The following is a 17,941-nucleotide window of genomic DNA, read 5'->3' on the forward strand; positions in this document are numbered from 1 at the left end:
GGTTCAGTAAGATTATATTGGTGATATAGCACGGTTCAGTAAGATTATGTTGACGATGTAGCCCGGTTCAGTAAGATTATAATGGTGATATAGCCCGGTTCAGTAAGATTATATGGCCATCGGACCTGTACAGATGCGGATGTAGTCCTTTGAAGGCAGTTATTCCTTGCAAGTAAGCTTTTGGTGTGTTGAGCTTTTTGATTAGGTTGAAATAGATTGATTAAATTGCTTCAACGGGCTGGTTGTCTCAAGACGGAAGTAGAGAACAAGGAAACACACACACACACAGCCCTCTCATTGGCTGAGCCCCCTCCCTGACATGCCCACTCCTTGTTACCTGGGCAACCCCACCAGGGAGAGGAATATACCCACTCTCCCCTCTTCTCCATCGCCACTTCTCTCTCTCTCTCTTTCACACACACACACACACACACACACACACACACACACACACACACACACACACACACACACACACACACACACACACACACACACACACACACACACACACACACACACACACACACACACACACACACACACACACACACACACACACACACACACACACACACACACACACACACACACACACACACAGTGTTACAACAGTTAACCTATCTCTTCCTCCCTCGCTCTCTCCTCCTCCCCTCTCTTTAAGTTTCCTCCCCCAATCCTTGACTTAACATGCTGCTTCAGTCTCACAGTGGAGACACTCAGAGGGCACCACAGAGAGAGACAGCAGCAGCAAACCAAAGACCGCACTACTACTGTCCCCCTCTCCACCTCTTCTCTCCACTACTACTGTCCCCCTCTCCACCTCTTCTCTCCACTACTACTGTCCACCTCTTCTCCACTTCTTCTCTCTCTGTGTCTCCCTTGTTCATCTTGTCAGGTCAGTGTGGATGTGAGATGGGTTGTGGATATTCCTCAACGACCAGCACGGCTGGAGGAGGTGAGTGTGCCATCGATCTATAATATAAAGTTGTGGAAACAGGGATTTACAATAGAGAGTTGTGGAAACAGGGGTTTACAATAGAGAGTTGTGGAAACGGGGCTTTACAATAGAGACTTGTGGAAACAGGGGTTTACAATAGAGAGTTGTGGAAACGGGGCTTTACAATAGAGAGTTGTGGAAACAGGGGTTTACAATTGAGAGTTGTGGAAACAGGGGTTTACAATAGAGAGTTGTGGAAACAGGGGTTTACAATAGAGAGTTGTGGAAACAGGGCTTTACAATAGAGAGTTGTGGAAACAGGGATTTACAATAGAAAGTTGTGGAAACAGGGGTTTACAATAGAAAGTTGTGGAAACAGGGGTTTACAATAGAAAGTTGTGGAAACAGGGGTTTACAATAGAAAGTTGTGGAAACGGGGCTTTACAATAGAGAGTTGTGGAAACAGGGATTTACAATAGAAAGTTGTGGAAACGGGGCTTTACAATAGAGAGTTGTGGAAACGGGGCTTTACAATAGAGAGTTGTGGAAACAGGGCTTTACAATAGAGACTTGTGGAAACAGGGCTTTACAATAGAGACTTGTGGAAACAGGGCTTTACAATAGAGAGTTGTGGAAACAGGGATTTATAATTATGGAGAGTTATTGAGTTTTTTATGAATAGAGCTGTAGGGTACAGAAGTACCTTCTGTGTACAGTATGTGGGCAATGATTTGTGTGTGTGTGTGTTTGTTTGTGTTTGTTTGTGTGTATGCGCTCGCTCATTCAAGTGCAACCGTGTATGCGTGCTTGCCTGGCGTGTGTGAGCGTGTGTGTTGATCTGAAGCTAAACTAGTTGAATCAGACACACTGTCAGTTAGAATCAAAGCAGCAGTCTTGATATCATTGATACGTCAACACTCTGAGGGAGAGAGAGAGACTTTCAGAAATCAAAGCCAATAGACATTACCCTTGAAATGCTTTCCCCTGACATGATCATTATGAAAGGAGAAACCCTGTTGAAAGCAGATGTTCTTTGTTAGTCTGTTATATTCAATATGTTTGGCCAATGTGCCTTGGGTTTGATGTTCAATAGAAGGCATTTTCAACCTCTAATTCAACATGTAATGTTGTGTATGGAAAATGGATACTAGTGAAAATCAACAGGTAACGAGAATACCATAGACAGACACCATGTCCTACTGATGTACTGGTTAACATCTACTACAGTTAACATATTATCACCTGTCACATGAACAACACCATCATATGGCTTGTTTACCTTGACTAACAGTAGACCACTAGTATAGCTGAGGTTGAGGATATGACTTGTTTACCTTGACTAACAGTAGACCACTAGTATAGCTGAGGTTGAGGATATGACTTGTTTACCTTTACTAACAGTAGACCACTAGTATAGCTGAGGTTGAGGATATGACTTGTTTACCTTGACTAACAGTAGACCACTAGTATAGCTGAGGTTGAGGATATGACTTGTTTACCTTGACTAACAGTAGACCACTAGTATAGCTGAGGTTGAGGATATGGCTTGTTTACCTTGACTAACAGTAGACCACTAGTATAGCTGAGGTTGAGGATATGACTTGTTTACCTTGACTAACAGTAGACCACTAGTATAGCTGAGGTTGAAGATATGACTTGTTTACCTTGACTAACAGTAGACCACTAATATAGCTGAGGTTGAGGATATGACTTGTTTACCTTGACTAACAGTAGACCACTAGTATAGCTGAGGTTGAGGATATGACTTGTTTACCTTGACTAACAGTAGACCACTAGTATAGCTGAGGTTGAGGATATGACTTGTTTACCTTGACTAACAGTAGACCACTAGTATAGCTGAGGTTGAGGATATGACTTGTTTACCTTTACTAACAGTAGACCACTAGTATAGCTGAGGTTGAGGATATGACTTGTTTACCTTGACTAACAGTAGACCACTAGTGTGGTTGAGGATATGACTTGTTTACCTTGACTAACAGTAGACCACTAGTATAGCTGAGGTTGAGGATATGACTTGTTTACCTTTACTAACAGTAGACCACTAGTATAGCTGAGGTTGAGGATATGACTTGTTTACCTTGACTAACAGTAGACCACTAGTGTAGCTGAGGTTGAGGATATGACTTGTTTACCTTGACTAACAGTAGACCACTAGTATAGCTGAGGTTGAGGATATGACTTGTTTACCTTGACTAACAGTAGACCACTAGTATAGCTGAGGTTGAGGATATGACTTGTTTACCTTGACTAACAGTAGACCACTAGTATAGCTGAGGTTGAGGATATGACTTGTTTACCTTGACTAACAGTAGACCACTAATATAGCTGAGGTTGAGGATATGACTTGTTTACCTTGACTAACAGTAGACCACTAGTATAGCTGAGGTTGAGGATATGACTTGTTAACCTTGACTAACAGTAGACCACTAGTATAGCTGAGGTTGAGGATATGACTTGTTTACCTTGACTAACAGTAGACCACTAGTATAGCTGAGGTTGAGGATATGACTTGTTTACCTTGACTAACAGTAGACCACTAGTATAGCTGAGGTTGAGGATATGACTTGTTTACCTTGACTAACAGTAGACCACTAGTATAGCTGAGGTTGAGGATATGACTTGTTTACCTTGACTAACAGTAGACCACTAGTATAGCTGAGGTTGAGGATATGACTTGTTTACCTTGACTAACAGTAGACCACTAGTATAGCTGAGGTTGAGGATATGACTTGTTTACCTTGACTAACAGTAGACCACTAATATAGATGAGGTTGAGGATATGACTTGTTTACCTTGACTAACAGTAGACCACTAGTATAGCTGAGGTTGAGGATATGATTTGTTTACCTTGACTAACAGTAGACCACTAGTATAGCTGAGGTTGAGGATATGGCTTGTTTACCTTGACTAACAGTAGACCACTAGTATAGCTGAGGTTGAGGATATGACTTGTTTACCTTGACTAACAGTAGACCACTAGTATAGCTGAGGTTGAGGATATGACTTGTTTACCTTGACTAACAGTAGACCACTAATATAGCTGAGGTTGAGGATATGACTTGTTTACCTTGACTAACAGTAGACCACTAGTATAGCTGAGGTTGAGGATATGACTTGTTTACCTTGACTAACAGTAGACCACTAGTATAGCTGAGGTTGAGGATATGACTTGTTTACCTTGACTAACAGTAGACCACTAGTATAGCTGAGGTTGAGGATATGACTTGTTTACCTTGACTAACAGTAGACCACTAGTATAGCTGAGGTTGAGGATATGACTTGTTTACCTTGACTAACAGTAGACCACTAGTATAGCTGAGGTTGAGGATATGACTTGTTTACCTTGACTAACAGTAGACCACTAGTATCAGCTGTTTCCTCCTTGTGTGTGTGTGTGTGTGTGTGTGTGTGTGTGTGTGTGTGTGTGTGTGTGTGTGCGCGTGCGCGCGCTCGTGATTTGATTTATCACAGTATCTGTTAGTCTCCAGCTATATCTGTTATGACTGGGGAGAGTGGTGCTCTGATGACTACCTGACCAGATGGGGGAGAGTGGTGCTCTGATGACTACCTGACCAGATATATCTGTTATGACTGGGGAGAGTGGTGCTCTGACTACCTGACCAGATATATATGTTATGCCTGGGGAGAGTGGTGCTCTGACTACCTGACCAGATATATCTGTTATGACTGGGGAGAGTGGTGCTCTGATGACTACCTGACCAGATGGGGAGAGTGGTGCTCTGATGACTACCTGACCAGATATATCTGTTATGACTGGGGAGAGTGGTGCTCTGACTACCTGACCAGATATATATGTTATGCCTGGGGAGAGTGGTGCTCTGATGACTACCTGACCAGATATATCTGTTATGACTGGGGAGAGTGGTGCTCTGATGACTACCTGACCAGATATATCTGTTATGACTGGGGAGAGTGGTGCTCTGATGACTACCTGACCAGATATATCTGTTATGACTGGGGAGAGTGGTGCTCTGATGACTACCTGACCAGATATATCTGTTATGACTGGGGAGAGTGGTGCTCTGATGACTACCTGACCAGATGGGGAGAGTGGTGCTCTGATGACTACCTGACCAGATATATCTGTTATGACTGGGGAGAGTGGTGCTCTGATGACTACCTGACCAGATATATCTGTTATGACTGGGGAGAGTGGTGCTCTGATGACTACCTGACCAGATATATCTGTTATGACTGGGGAGAGTGGTGCTCTGATGACTACCTGACCAGATATATCTGTTATAACTGGGGAGAGTGGTGCTCTGATGACTACCTGACCAGATATATCTGTTATGACTGGGGAGAGTGGTGCTCTGATGACTACCTGACCAGATATATCTGTTATGACTGGGGAGAGTGGTGCTCTGATGACTACCTGACCAGATGGGGAGAGTGGTGCTCTGATGACTACCTGACCAGATATATCTGTTATGACTGGGGAGAGTGGTGCTCTGATGACTACCTGACCAGATATATCTGTTATGACTGGGGAGAGTGGTGCTCTGACTACCTGACCAGATATATCTGTTATGACTGGGGAGAGTGGTGCTCTGACTACCTGACCAGATGGGGAGAGTGGTGCTCTGACTACCTGACCAGATGGGGAGAGTGGTGCTCTGACTACCTGACCAGATATATCTGTTATGACTGGGGAGAGTGGTGCTCTGATGACTACCTGACCAGATATATCTGTTATGACTGGGGAGAGTGGTGCTCTGATGACTACCTGACCAGATATATCTGTTATGACTGGGGAGAGTGGTGCTCTGATGACTACCTGACCAGATATATCTGTTATGACTGGGGAGAGTGGTGCTCTGATGACTACCTGACCAGATATATCTGTTATGACTGGGGAGAGTGGTGCTCTGATGACTACCTGGCCAGATGGGGAGAGTGGTGCTCTGATGACTACCTGACCAGATATATCTGTTATGACTGGGGAGAGTGGTGCTCTGATGACTACCTGACCAGATGGGGAGAGTGGTGCTCTGATGACTACCTGACCAGATATATCTGTTATGACTGGGGAGAGTGGTGCTCTGATGACTACCTGACCAGATGGGGAGAGTGGTGCTCTGACTACCTGACCAGATATATCTGTTATGACTGGGGAGAGTGGTGCTCTGATGACTACCTGACCAGATATATCTGTTATGACTGGGGAGAGTGGTGCTCTGATGACTACCTGACCAGATATATCTGTTATGACTGGGGAGAGTGGTGCTCTGATGACTACCTGACCAGATATATCTGTTATGACTGGGGAGAGTGGTGCTCTGATGACTACCTGACCAGATATATCTGTTATGACTGGGGAGAGTGGTGCTCTGACTACCTGACCAGATATATCTGTTATGACTGGGGAGAGTGGTGCTCTGATGACTACCTGACCAGATGGGGAGAGTGGTGCTCTGATGACTACCTGACCAGATATATCTGTTATGACTGGGGAGAGTGGTGCTCTGACTACCTGACCAGATATATCTGTTATGACTGGGGAGAGTGCTGCTCTGATGACTACCTGACCAGATATATCTGTTATGACTGGGGAGAGTGGTGCTCTGATGACTACCTGACCAGATATATCTGTTATGACTGGGGAGAGTGGTGCTCTGATGACTACCTGACCAGATATATCTGTTATGACTGGGGAGAGTGGTGCTCTGATGACTACCTGACCAGATATATTTGTTATGACTGGGGAGAGTGGTGCTCTGACTACCTGACCAGATATATCTGTTATGACTGGGGAGAGTGGTGCTCTGATGACTACCTGACCAGATATATCTGTTATGACTGGGGAGAGTGGTGCTCTGATGACTACCAGACCAGATGGGGAGAGTGGTGCTCTGATGACTACCTGACCAGATATATCTGTTATGACTGGGGAGAGTGGTGCTCTGATGACTACCTGACCAGATGGGGAGAGTGGTGCTCTGACTACCTGACCAGATATATCTGTTATGACTGGGGAGAGTGGTGCTCTGATGACTACCTGACCAGATTTGGGAGAGTGGTGCTCTGATGACTACCTGACCAGATATATCTGTTATGACTGGGGAGAGTGGTGCTCTGACTACCTGACCAGATATATCTGTTATGACTGGGGAGAGTGCTGCTCTGATGACTACCTGACCAGATGGGGAGAGTGGTGCTCTGATGACTACCTGACCAGATATATCTGTTATGACTGGGGAGAGTGGTGCTCTGATGACTACCTGACCAGATATATCTGTTATGACTGGGGAGAGTGGTGCTCTGATGACTACCTGACCAGATATATCTGTTATGACTGGGGAGAGTGGTGCTCTGATGACTACCTGACCAGATATATCTGTTATGACTGGGGAGAGTGGTGCTCTGACTACCTGACCAGATATATCTGTTATGACTGGGGAGAGTGGTGCTCTGACTACCTGACCAGATGGGGAGAGTGGTGCTCTGACTACCTGACCAGATATATCTGTTATGACTGGGGAGAGTGGTGCTCTGATGACTACCTGACCAGATGGGGAGAGTGGTGCTCTGATGACTACCTGACCAGATATATCTGTTATAACTGGGCAGAGTGCTGCTCTGATGACAGCCTGAGTACAGAATCGATAGGTGACTCAGGTACAAGATGCTTTCAACAGCACTCACAATGGGACAATGGCCAAGCTCATGAACACTGAAAGCAGTCAAGGCTTCTCTGTTTCTCTGTTTTAAAAAGAAAAGGCAGTGGATGGGAGAGATTTCAGACACACACACACACACACACACACAGAGCAATATCCATAGCTATTTTCTCTCATAGCTGCAACTCCCCAACGGGCTCAGGAGAGGCGAAGGTCAAGTCATGAGTCCTCCAAAACATGACCGCTTCTTAACACCCGCCTGCTTAACCCGGAAGCCAGTCGCACCAATGTGTCGGAGCAAACACTATTCAACTCATGACCGGAGTCAGCCTGCAGGCGCCCGGCCCACCACCAGAGCACACTATGAGCCAAGTAAAGCCCCCCCGGACAAACCCTCCCCTAACCCGGACAACGCTGGGCCAATTGTGCATGCCCTATGGCACTCCCGGTCATGGCCGGTTGTGACACAGCCTGGGATCAAAGCCGGGTCTGTAGTGACGCCTCAAGCACTGTGATGAAGTGCCTTACACCTCTGAGCCACTCAGGAGGCCCATTCCTTTTATTTTTTATCCTGAAAAACTCCCCAGTCCTTAACGATTACAAGCATACCCATAACATGATGCAGCCACCACTATGCTTGAAAATATGGTACTCAGCAATGTTTTGTATTGTATTGGTCCTTAACACAACACCTTGTAGGCCAGTGACAAAAAAATCTCAATTTAATCAATTTTACATTCAGGCTGTAGCACAACAAAATGTGGAAAAGGTTAAGGGGTGTGAGGACCGTTCAACCATCTTAAATGAATATACCTTTGTTCTCACAGGTCCAGCCGAAGCCTCCAAAGAAGAAGTGTGAGTATGGTTGTCTCTCTCTCTCTCTCTCTCTGGCCCCAAGCACATATTTCTCTCACTAATCCACTGCTTTTCAATTCTTAAAGGGGCACAAACGAGTGTACACATTATTTGGGGAGTAGGGGGAATCGGCATTGAACCCATGTTGTTATTGTTGTTGTTGTCAGTATGACAGCCGTTGGTGGAGAATGTGCTGTTGTTGTCAGTATGACAGCCGTTGGTGGAGAATGTGCTGTTGTTGTCAGTATGACAGCCGTTGGTGGAGAATGTGCTGTTGTAGTCAGTATGACAGCTGTAGATGGAGAATGTGTTGTTGTTGTCAGTATGACAGCCGTTGGTGGAGAATGTGCTGTTGTTGTCAGTATGACAGCTGTAGATGGAGAATGTGTTGTTGTTTTCAGTATGACAGCTGTAGGTGGAGAATGTGCTGTTGTTGTCAGTATGACAGCTGTAGATGCAGAATGTGCTGTTGTTGTCAGTATGACAGCTGTAGGTGGAGAATGTGCTGTTGTTGTCAGTATGACAGCCGTTGGTGGAGAATGTGCTGTTGTTGTCAGTATGACAGCTGTAGGTGGAGAATGTGCTGTTGTTGTCAGTATGACAGCTGTAGGTGGAGAATGTGTTGTTGTTGTCAGTATGACAGCTGTAGGTGGAGAATGTGCTGTTGTTGTCAGTATGACAGCTGTAGATGGAGAATGTGCTGTTGTCGTCAGTATGACAGCTGTAGATGGAGAATGTGCTGTTGTTGTCAGTATGACAGCTGTAGGTGGAGAATGTGCTGTTGTTGTCAGTATGACAGCTGTAGGTGGAGAATGTGCTGTTGTTGTCAGTATGACAGCTGTAGATGCAGAATGTGCTGTTGTTGTCAGTATGACAGCTGTAGGTGGAGAATGTGCTGTTGTTGTCAGTATGACAGCTGTAGGTGGAGAATGTGCTGTTGTTGTCAGTATGACAGCTGTAGGTGGAGAATGTGCTGTTGTTGTCAGTATGACAGCTGTAGATGCAGAATGTGCTGTTGTTGTCAGTATGACAGCTGTAGGTGGAGAATGTGCTGTTGTTGTCAGTATGACAGCTGTAGATGCAGAATGTGCTGTTGTTGTCAGTATGACAGCTGTAGGTGGAGAATGTGCTGTTGTTGTCAGTATGACAGCTGTAGATGCAGAATGTGCTGTTGTTGTCAGTATGACAGCTGTAGGTGGAGAATGTGCTGTTGTTGTCAGTATGACAGCTGTAGATGCAGAATGTGCTGTTGTTGTCAGTATGACAGCTGTAGGTGGAGAATGTGCTGTTGTTGTCAGTATGACAGCTGTAGGTGGAGAATGTGCTGTTGTTGTCAGTATGACAGCTGTAGGTGGAGAATGTGCTGTTGTTGTCAGCATGACAGCTGTAGATGGAGAATGTGCTGTTGTTGTCAGTATGACAGCCATTGGTGGAGAATGTGCTGTTGTTGTCAGTATGACAGCCGTTGGTGGAGAATGTGTTGTTGTTGTCAGTATGACAGCCGTTGGTGGAGAATGTGCTGTTGTTGTCAGTATGACAGCCGTTGGTGGAGAATGTGTTGTTGTTGTCAGTATGACAGCTGTAGGTGGAGAATGTGCTGTTGTTGTCAGTATGACAGCCGTTGGTGGAGAATGTGCTGTTGTTGTCAGTATGACAGCTGTAGGTGGAGAATGTGTTGTTGTTTTCAGTATGACAGCCGTTGGTGGAGAATGTGCTGTTGTTGTCAGTATGACAGCTGTAGGTGGAGAATGTGTTGTTGTTTTCAGTATGACAGCTGTAGGTGAAGAATGTGCTGTTGTTGTCAGTATGACAGCTGTAGATGCAGAATGTGCTGTTGTTGTCAGTATGACAGCTGTAGGTGGAGAATGTGCTGTTGTTGTCAGTATGACAGCTGTAGATGGAGAATGTGCTGTTGTTGTCATTATGACAGCCGTTGGTGGAGAATGTGCTGTTGTTGTCAGCATGACAGCTGTAGGTGGAGAATGTGTTGTTGTTTTCAGTATGACGGCTGTAGGTGGAGAATGTGCTGTTGTTGTCAGTATGACAGCTGTAGATGCAGAATGTGCTGTTGTTGTCAGTATGACAGCCGTTGGTGGAGAATGTGCTGTTGTTGTCAGTATGACAGCTGTAGGTGGAGAATGTGCTGTTGTTGTCAGCATGACAACCGTTGGTGGAGAATGTGCTGTTGTTGTCAGCATGACAGCTGTAGGTGGAGAATGTGCTGTTGTTGTCAGTAATGACAGCTGTAGATGGAGAATGTGTTGTTGTTTTCAGTATGACAGCTGTAGGTGGAGAATGTGTTGTTGTTGTCAGTATGACAGCCGTTGGTGGAGAATGTGCTGTTGTTGTCAGTATGACAGCTGTAGATGGAGAATGTGCTGTTGTTGTCAGTATGACAGCTGTAGATGGAGAATGTGCTGTTGTTGTCAGTATGACAGCTGTAGATGGAGAATGTGCTGTTGTTGTCAGTATGACAGCTGTAGGTGGAGAATGTGTTGTTGTTGTCAGTATGACAGCCGTTGGTGGAGAATGTGCTGCTGTTGTCAGTATGACAGCTGTAGGTGGAGAATGTGCTGTTGTTGTCAGTATGACAGCTGTAGATGGAGAATGTGCTGTTGTTGTCAGTATGACAGCTGTAGGTGGAGAATGTGCTGTTGTTGTCAGTATGACAGCCGTTGGTGGAGAATGTGCTGTTGTTGTCAGCATGACAGCTGTAGGTGGAGAATGTGCTGTTGTTGTCAGTATGACAGCCGTTGGTGGAGAATGTGCTGTTGTTTTCAGTATGACAGCTGTAGGTGGAGAATGTGCTGTTGTTGTCAGTATGACAGCTGTAGGTGGAGAATGTGCTGTTGTTGTCAGTATGACAGCCGTTGGTGGAGAATGTGCTGTTGTTGTCAGTATGACAGCTGTAGGTGGAGAATGTGCTGTTGTTGTCAGTATGACAGCTGTAGGTGGAGAATGTGCTGTTGTTGTCAGTATGACAGCTGTAGGTGGAGAATGTGTTGTTGTTTTCAGTATGACAGCTGTAGATGGAGAATGTGCTGTTGTTGTCAGTTTATTCCAGCCAGGCACCACAAACATCTCCATCCGGTCTCACTCACACTCAGTCCTCACCTTGCCCACAGGGCCCTGCCTCTCAACTATAAAAGGAAAAACACAATTTCCTAGAATTAATGAGTCAGACAGTCAAATAATGTGGACTACTTCCTGATAAGCATATCAGTTAGGCAGAGTTCTCAACAAGCTGCCTGATAAACATATTGACAGTTAGGCAGAGTTCTCAACAAGCTGCCTGATAAACATATTGACAGTTAGGCAGAGTTCTCAACAAGCTGCCTGATAAACATATTGACAGTTAGGCAGAGTTCTCAACAAGCTGCCTGATAAACATATTGACAGTTAGGCAGAGTTCTCAACAAGCTGCCTGATAAACATATCGACAGTTAGGCAGAGTTCTCAACAAGCTGCCTGATAAACATATCGACAGTTAGGCAGAGTTCTCAACAAGCTGCCTGATAAACATATCGACAGTTAGGCAGAGTTCTCAACAAGCTGCCTGATAAACATATCGACAGTTAGGCAGAGTTCTCAACAAGCTGCCTGATAAACATATTGCCATTCATTAACCTTTGTTTGATGTGACCGTGTGTTTGACCGTGTGTCAGAGCTCCCGGGGGTGATGGACTTATCACTGACTGGCTGACTTATTACTGACTGACTGAGTTATGACTGACTGACTGAGTTATGACTGACTGACTGAGTTATGACTGACTGAGTTATGACTGACTGAGTTATGACTGACTGACTGAGTTATGACTGACTGACTGAGTTATGACTGACTGACTGAGTTATGACTGACTGAGTTATGACTGACTGACTGACTGACTGAGTTATGACTGACTGACTGAGTTATTACTGACTGACTGAGTTATTACTGACTGACAGAGTTATGACTGACTGAGTTATGACTGATTGAGTTATGACTGACTGACTGAGTTATGACTGATTGAGTTATGACTGACTGACTGAGTTATTACTGAGTGACTGAGTTATTACTGACTGACTGAGTTATGACTGACTGAGTTATGACTGACTGACTGAGTTATGACTGACTGACTGAGTTATGACTGACTGACTGAGTTATGACTGACTGACTGACTGAGTTATGACTGACTGAGTTATGACTGACTGACTGACTGACTTATGACTGACTGACTGATGACTGACTGAGTTATGACTGACTGACTGAGTTATGACTGACTGACTGAGTTATGACTGACTGACTGACTGAGTTATGACTGACTGACTGAGTTATGACTGACTGACTGAGTTATGACTGGCTGAGTTATGACTGACTGACTGAGTTATGACTGACTGACTGAGTTATGACTGACTGATTGAGTTATGACTGACTGACTGAGTTATGACTGAGTGACTGAGTTATGACTGAGTGACTGAGTTATGACTGACTGACTGAGTTATGACTGACTGACTGAGTTATGACTGACTGAGTTATGACTGACTGACTGAGTTATGACTGACTGACTGAGTTATGACTGACTGACTGAGTTATGACTGACTGACTGAGTTATGACTGACTGACTGAGTTATGACTGACTGACTGAGTTATGACTGACTGAGTTATGACTGACTGACTGAGTTATGACTGACTGACTGAGTTATGACTGACTGACTGAGTTATGACTGACTGACTGAGTTATTACTGACTGACTGCGTTATGACTGAATGACTGAGTTATGACTGAGTTATGACTGACTGAGTTATGACTGACTGACTGAGTTATGACTGACTGACTGAGTTATGACTGACTGACTGAGTTATGACTGACTGACTGAGTTATGACTGAGTGACTGAGTTATGACTGAGTGACTGAGTTATTACTGACTGACTGACTGACTGAGTTATGACTGAGTGACTGAGTTATTACTGACTGACTGAGTTATGACTGACTTACTGAGTTATTACTGAGTGACTGAGTTATGACTGACTGACTGACTGACTGACTGAGTTATGACTGACAAGAGTTATGACTGAGTTATTACTGACTGACTGAGTTATGACTGACTTACTGAGTTATTACTGAGTGACTGAGTTATTACAGACTGACTGAAGTATTACTGACTGAGTTATTACTGACTGACTGAATTGTTACTGACTATTACTGACTGATGATGTCGTTTACAGCACAGAGGAGTCTGCACAACAAGAAGAAAAAAGGATGTGAGTAACATGGCCTGTGTGTGTGTGACTTTGTTTGCTTGAAGGTCACTGTGATCAAGACCTGTCTATCTATGTCTTTCTCATTCTGTGTGTGTGTGTGTGTGTGTGTGTGTGTGTGTGTGTGTGTGTGTGTGTGTGTGTGTGTGTGTGTGTGTGTGTGTGTGTGTGTGTGTGTGTGTGTGTCTTCTCTCAGGAACTATGGAGGTGTGTATGTGGGACTACCAGCAGACCTGAGCATTATGCCTCCTATCCAGATGGGAACACACCAAGGTAACAGTCATACAGAGACAGGCTGAGTATTGTTCTTACACAAGATGTGCTGGGTTTGGATGTGAGTTTGAGAGGATGTCCACGTCTCAATGTGTTTCTCAGCCTCCGTTATAGACACAAAGACTTTCAATTTCCTGTCAGGCCTTAGAGGTCAGGAGGAAGCATGAGAGAGTTCTGGTTAAAATACTTCTGACTGAGGAGGATCATTCTGAGAGAGAGGGATGTGGATATGGTGCTGTGGAACTGATCTGGTGGTGTGTTAGCAATCTGTTGGTGTGTTGTGATCTGGTGGTGTGTTAGCAATCTGTTGGTGTGTTGTGATCTGGTGGTGTGTTAGTGATCTGGTGGTGTGTTAGTGATCTGGTGGTGTGTTAGTGATCTGGTGGTGTGTTAGTGATCTGGTGGTGTGTTAGTGATCTGGTGTGTGTGATATTGATGCAACAGATACAGGTTATACACAGTGAAGATGGGTAAGAAAACGGGTTAGGTTTAGGGGTTAGGGAAAATAGGATTTTGATTGGGACTGAATTGTGTATGTGTGTGCGTGCGTGAGAGTACACATTTGTGTGCTCGTGTGTGTGTTTGTGTGTCCCGTTGGGTGTTATAATGAGGAGACTGGGGTCCTGTGGCAGGTAATTGGTAATGCCACTCTCCCCAGGGACTGGCAGAAGTGATGAGCACCTCGAGGAGGCTAGGGCTTACAGCCTTAATGAAGCTGTGTGTGTGTGTGTGTGTGTGTGTGTGTGTGTGTGTGTGTGTGTGTGTGTGTGTGTGTGTGTGTGTGTGTGTGTGTGTGTGTGTGTGTGTGTGTGTGTGTGTGTGTGTGTGTCAACGTCTAGTCATTTTCTCTTTTCTCCCCACAGATGAGTGAAGCATCATTGAAACACCTTTCACTAAAGGTATAATGCCAACAGCCCCGATCTCAAAAGCAGATGTCAATATCCTATGTTAAACTCTCTGCCTCAATCTCAGAAGTTCATCTTTTGGGACTCTCACACCCACTACAGAGAGAGAGAGAGAGAACCTTCAGGATAATGATGATTTCAGCTAGAATGAAGGAATGAATTGTTCTCTTTGATCTCTGATTGGCTCCATGGGACCCAGTAGAACCCCTGGAGGACCAATCATCTCCCTCTCTCGCGCCATAGGAACTGAACTGGGATCAGTTTATAAGGTGAGTAATCAGACAATGGGTCATATGCTCACCATGGATGTGACTGCTCAGGAATCAGCATTGTGTTTAATAGGCACAAAACAGAAGAAAAAAGTCTAAAACTAAATGAAAGGGAGAGGTACTTGTCCAATAAGAAATACTTGTTTTCATTTGGGTTACACAAAATTTGAAAACAGGCACCCTAATGAACACGACCCAGGTCAAAGGGCATCACGGATGTTGGAGTCGGCATTCACCACTCAGGATCATGAGACAAGACAACCTTCTACTCAGAACTAAATGTCAGACGGGATCAGATAGGCCTATTCAGATCTCAGCAATACCAGGAAACAAAACAAGACCTCTCTCAGAACTCCTATTCAAATATTTCTTGATTTTCTCTCTCTGTCTCTCAGTCAATAGTTCTCAGAAATTCTCTCAATAGGAGCTGGATCAAATGTTCCCCATTTTATCATTGGTCGAATAGAGAAGAATCTTTCTTCACTCAATATGTAGCATATGTATTTGGAGCATCAATATGTAACATATGTATTTGGAGCATCAATATGTAGCATATGTATTTGGAGCATCAATATGTAGCATATGTATTTGGAGCATCAATATGTAACATATGTATTTGGAGCATCAATATGTAACATATGTATTTGGAGCATCAATATGTAACATATGTATTTGGAGCATCAATATGTAGCATATGTATTTGGAGCATCAATATGTAACATATGTATTTGGAGCATCAATATGTAACATATGTATTTGGAGCATCAATATGTAGCATATGTATTTGGAGCATCAATATGTAGCATATGTATTTGGAGCATCAATATGTAACATATGTATTTGGAGCATCAATATGTAGCATATGTATTTGGAGCATCAATATGTAGCATATGTATTTGGAGCATCAATATGTAGCATATGTATTTGGAGCATCAATATGTAGCATATGTATTTGGAGCATCAATATGTAGCATATGTATTTGGAGCATCAATATGTAGCATATGTATTTGGAGCATCAATATGTAGCATATGTATTTGGAGCATCCACGTTTTCTTTTCTTGAATGTATTCCAACATGTTAAATATTTTCACAACATAGTTTCCACATTCTTAAATAAATCTCTTGGAAATGCATTGTGTGCTCGTGTGCATATGTCTTCACGTATGATTTCTGTACGTGTGTGTGCATGTGTTGTGTGTGCATGTGTTGTGTGTGCATGTGTTGTGTGTGCATGTGTTGTGTGTCTGTTTCTGTGTGTAATTGAAAGGTATATTCCTCACCATTCATCTCCTCAGTATGACTAGCTTACACTTCATGTACAGTTTACTTGTTTCAAATGACTATAGACTCGTTTTAGATCGACTCCTTGGAGACTGTAACTATCAGCTCCCGCGGAGACTGTAACTACCGACTCCTTGGAGACCGTAACTACTGACTCCTTGGAAACCATAACTATCAACTCCTCGGAGACCGTAACTACTGACTCCTTGGAAACCATAACTATCAGCTCCTCGGAGACCGTAACTACCGACTTCTTGGAGACCGTAACTAGTGACTCCTTGGAAACCATAACTATCAACTCCTTGGAGACCGTAACTACAGACTTCTTAGAACCATAACTATCAACTCCTTGGAGACCATAACTATCAACTCCTTGGAGACCGTCAACTATCAACTCCTTGGAGACCGTCAACTATCAACTCCTTGGAAACCATAACTATCAACTCCTTGGAGACCGTCAACTACCGACTTCTTGGAGACCATAACTATCAACTCCTTGGAGACCGTCAACTACCGACTTCTTGGAGACCATAACTATCAACTCCTTGGAGACCATAACTATCAACTCCTTGGAGACCATAACTATCAACTCCTTGGAGACCATAACTATCAACTCCTTGGAGACCGTCAACTATCAACTCCTTGGAGACCGTCAACTATCAACTCCTTGGAGACCGTCAACTATCAACTCCTTGGAGACCGTCAACTACCGACTCCTTGGAGACCATAACTATCAACTCCTTGGAGACCATAACTATCAACTCCTTGGAGACCATAACTATCAACTCCTTGGAGACCGTCAACTACCGACTCCTTGGAGACCATAACTATCAACTCCTTGGAGACCATAACTATCAACTCCTTGGAGACCGTCAACTACCGACTCCTTGGAGACCATAACTATCAACTCCTTGGAGACCATAACTATCAACTCCTTGGAGACCATAACTATCAACTCCTTGGAGACCATAACTATCAACTCCTTGGAGACCGTCAACTACCGACTCCTTGGAGACCTTTCAGAGACACATTTCAGAGACACAACTCCGACTGTATGATAAATTAAACTACATGCCCAGACTGTTTTTCCTCTTATTCTTGAGTGTAGATACCATAACCTATGTAACAACAGCAACCTACTTACTCTTGGTTGACAGTATGGAAAAATACATGATGAAATTATGAATCTGTGTACGTGTGCGTATGTGTGACACAAGATGTCAATCACCTACAGCACAAGCAGCATCCACACTCTCTTACTGTGTTTGTTGTCCTTGTGGTTCATTACGTCAACAAGCTAGCTACAACTGTGGTCTGGTTATCAGTCAATCAGCTTAAAGATTTCAGTAACATGGTTCAGGCCTTATTGAATTGACTTGCCCTATGGACTGGTTGGACTGTGGTTGTGTTCCAAATGGAACACTATTCCCTATATTGTGCCCTTGACCAGGGCCGGTAAAGTATTGTGGTGCCGTTTATAACAGTGCCATCTGGGATGGAACCTGTGTCTTGTGTC

General features: G+C 44.1%; 1 long non-coding RNA gene across 1 annotated transcript; it reads left to right on the forward strand.

The window, feature by feature from the left end:
• The first annotated feature begins 790 nt into the window (after window positions 1-790).
• On the forward strand, window positions 791-16,258 carry LOC124021088. The gene is made up of 5 exons (XR_006836192.1): window positions 791-958; window positions 8,430-8,457; window positions 13,663-13,698; window positions 13,892-13,968; window positions 14,832-16,258. It is a non-coding gene; the product is annotated as an uncharacterized LOC124021088 (long non-coding RNA).
• The last annotated feature ends 1,683 nt before the right edge of the window (window positions 16,259-17,941 follow it).

Source organism: Oncorhynchus gorbuscha, unplaced genomic scaffold (assembly GCF_021184085.1).
Source record: "Oncorhynchus gorbuscha isolate QuinsamMale2020 ecotype Even-year unplaced genomic scaffold, OgorEven_v1.0 Un_scaffold_1041, whole genome shotgun sequence".
NCBI classification, from domain to species: domain Eukaryota; kingdom Metazoa; phylum Chordata; class Actinopteri; order Salmoniformes; family Salmonidae; genus Oncorhynchus; species Oncorhynchus gorbuscha.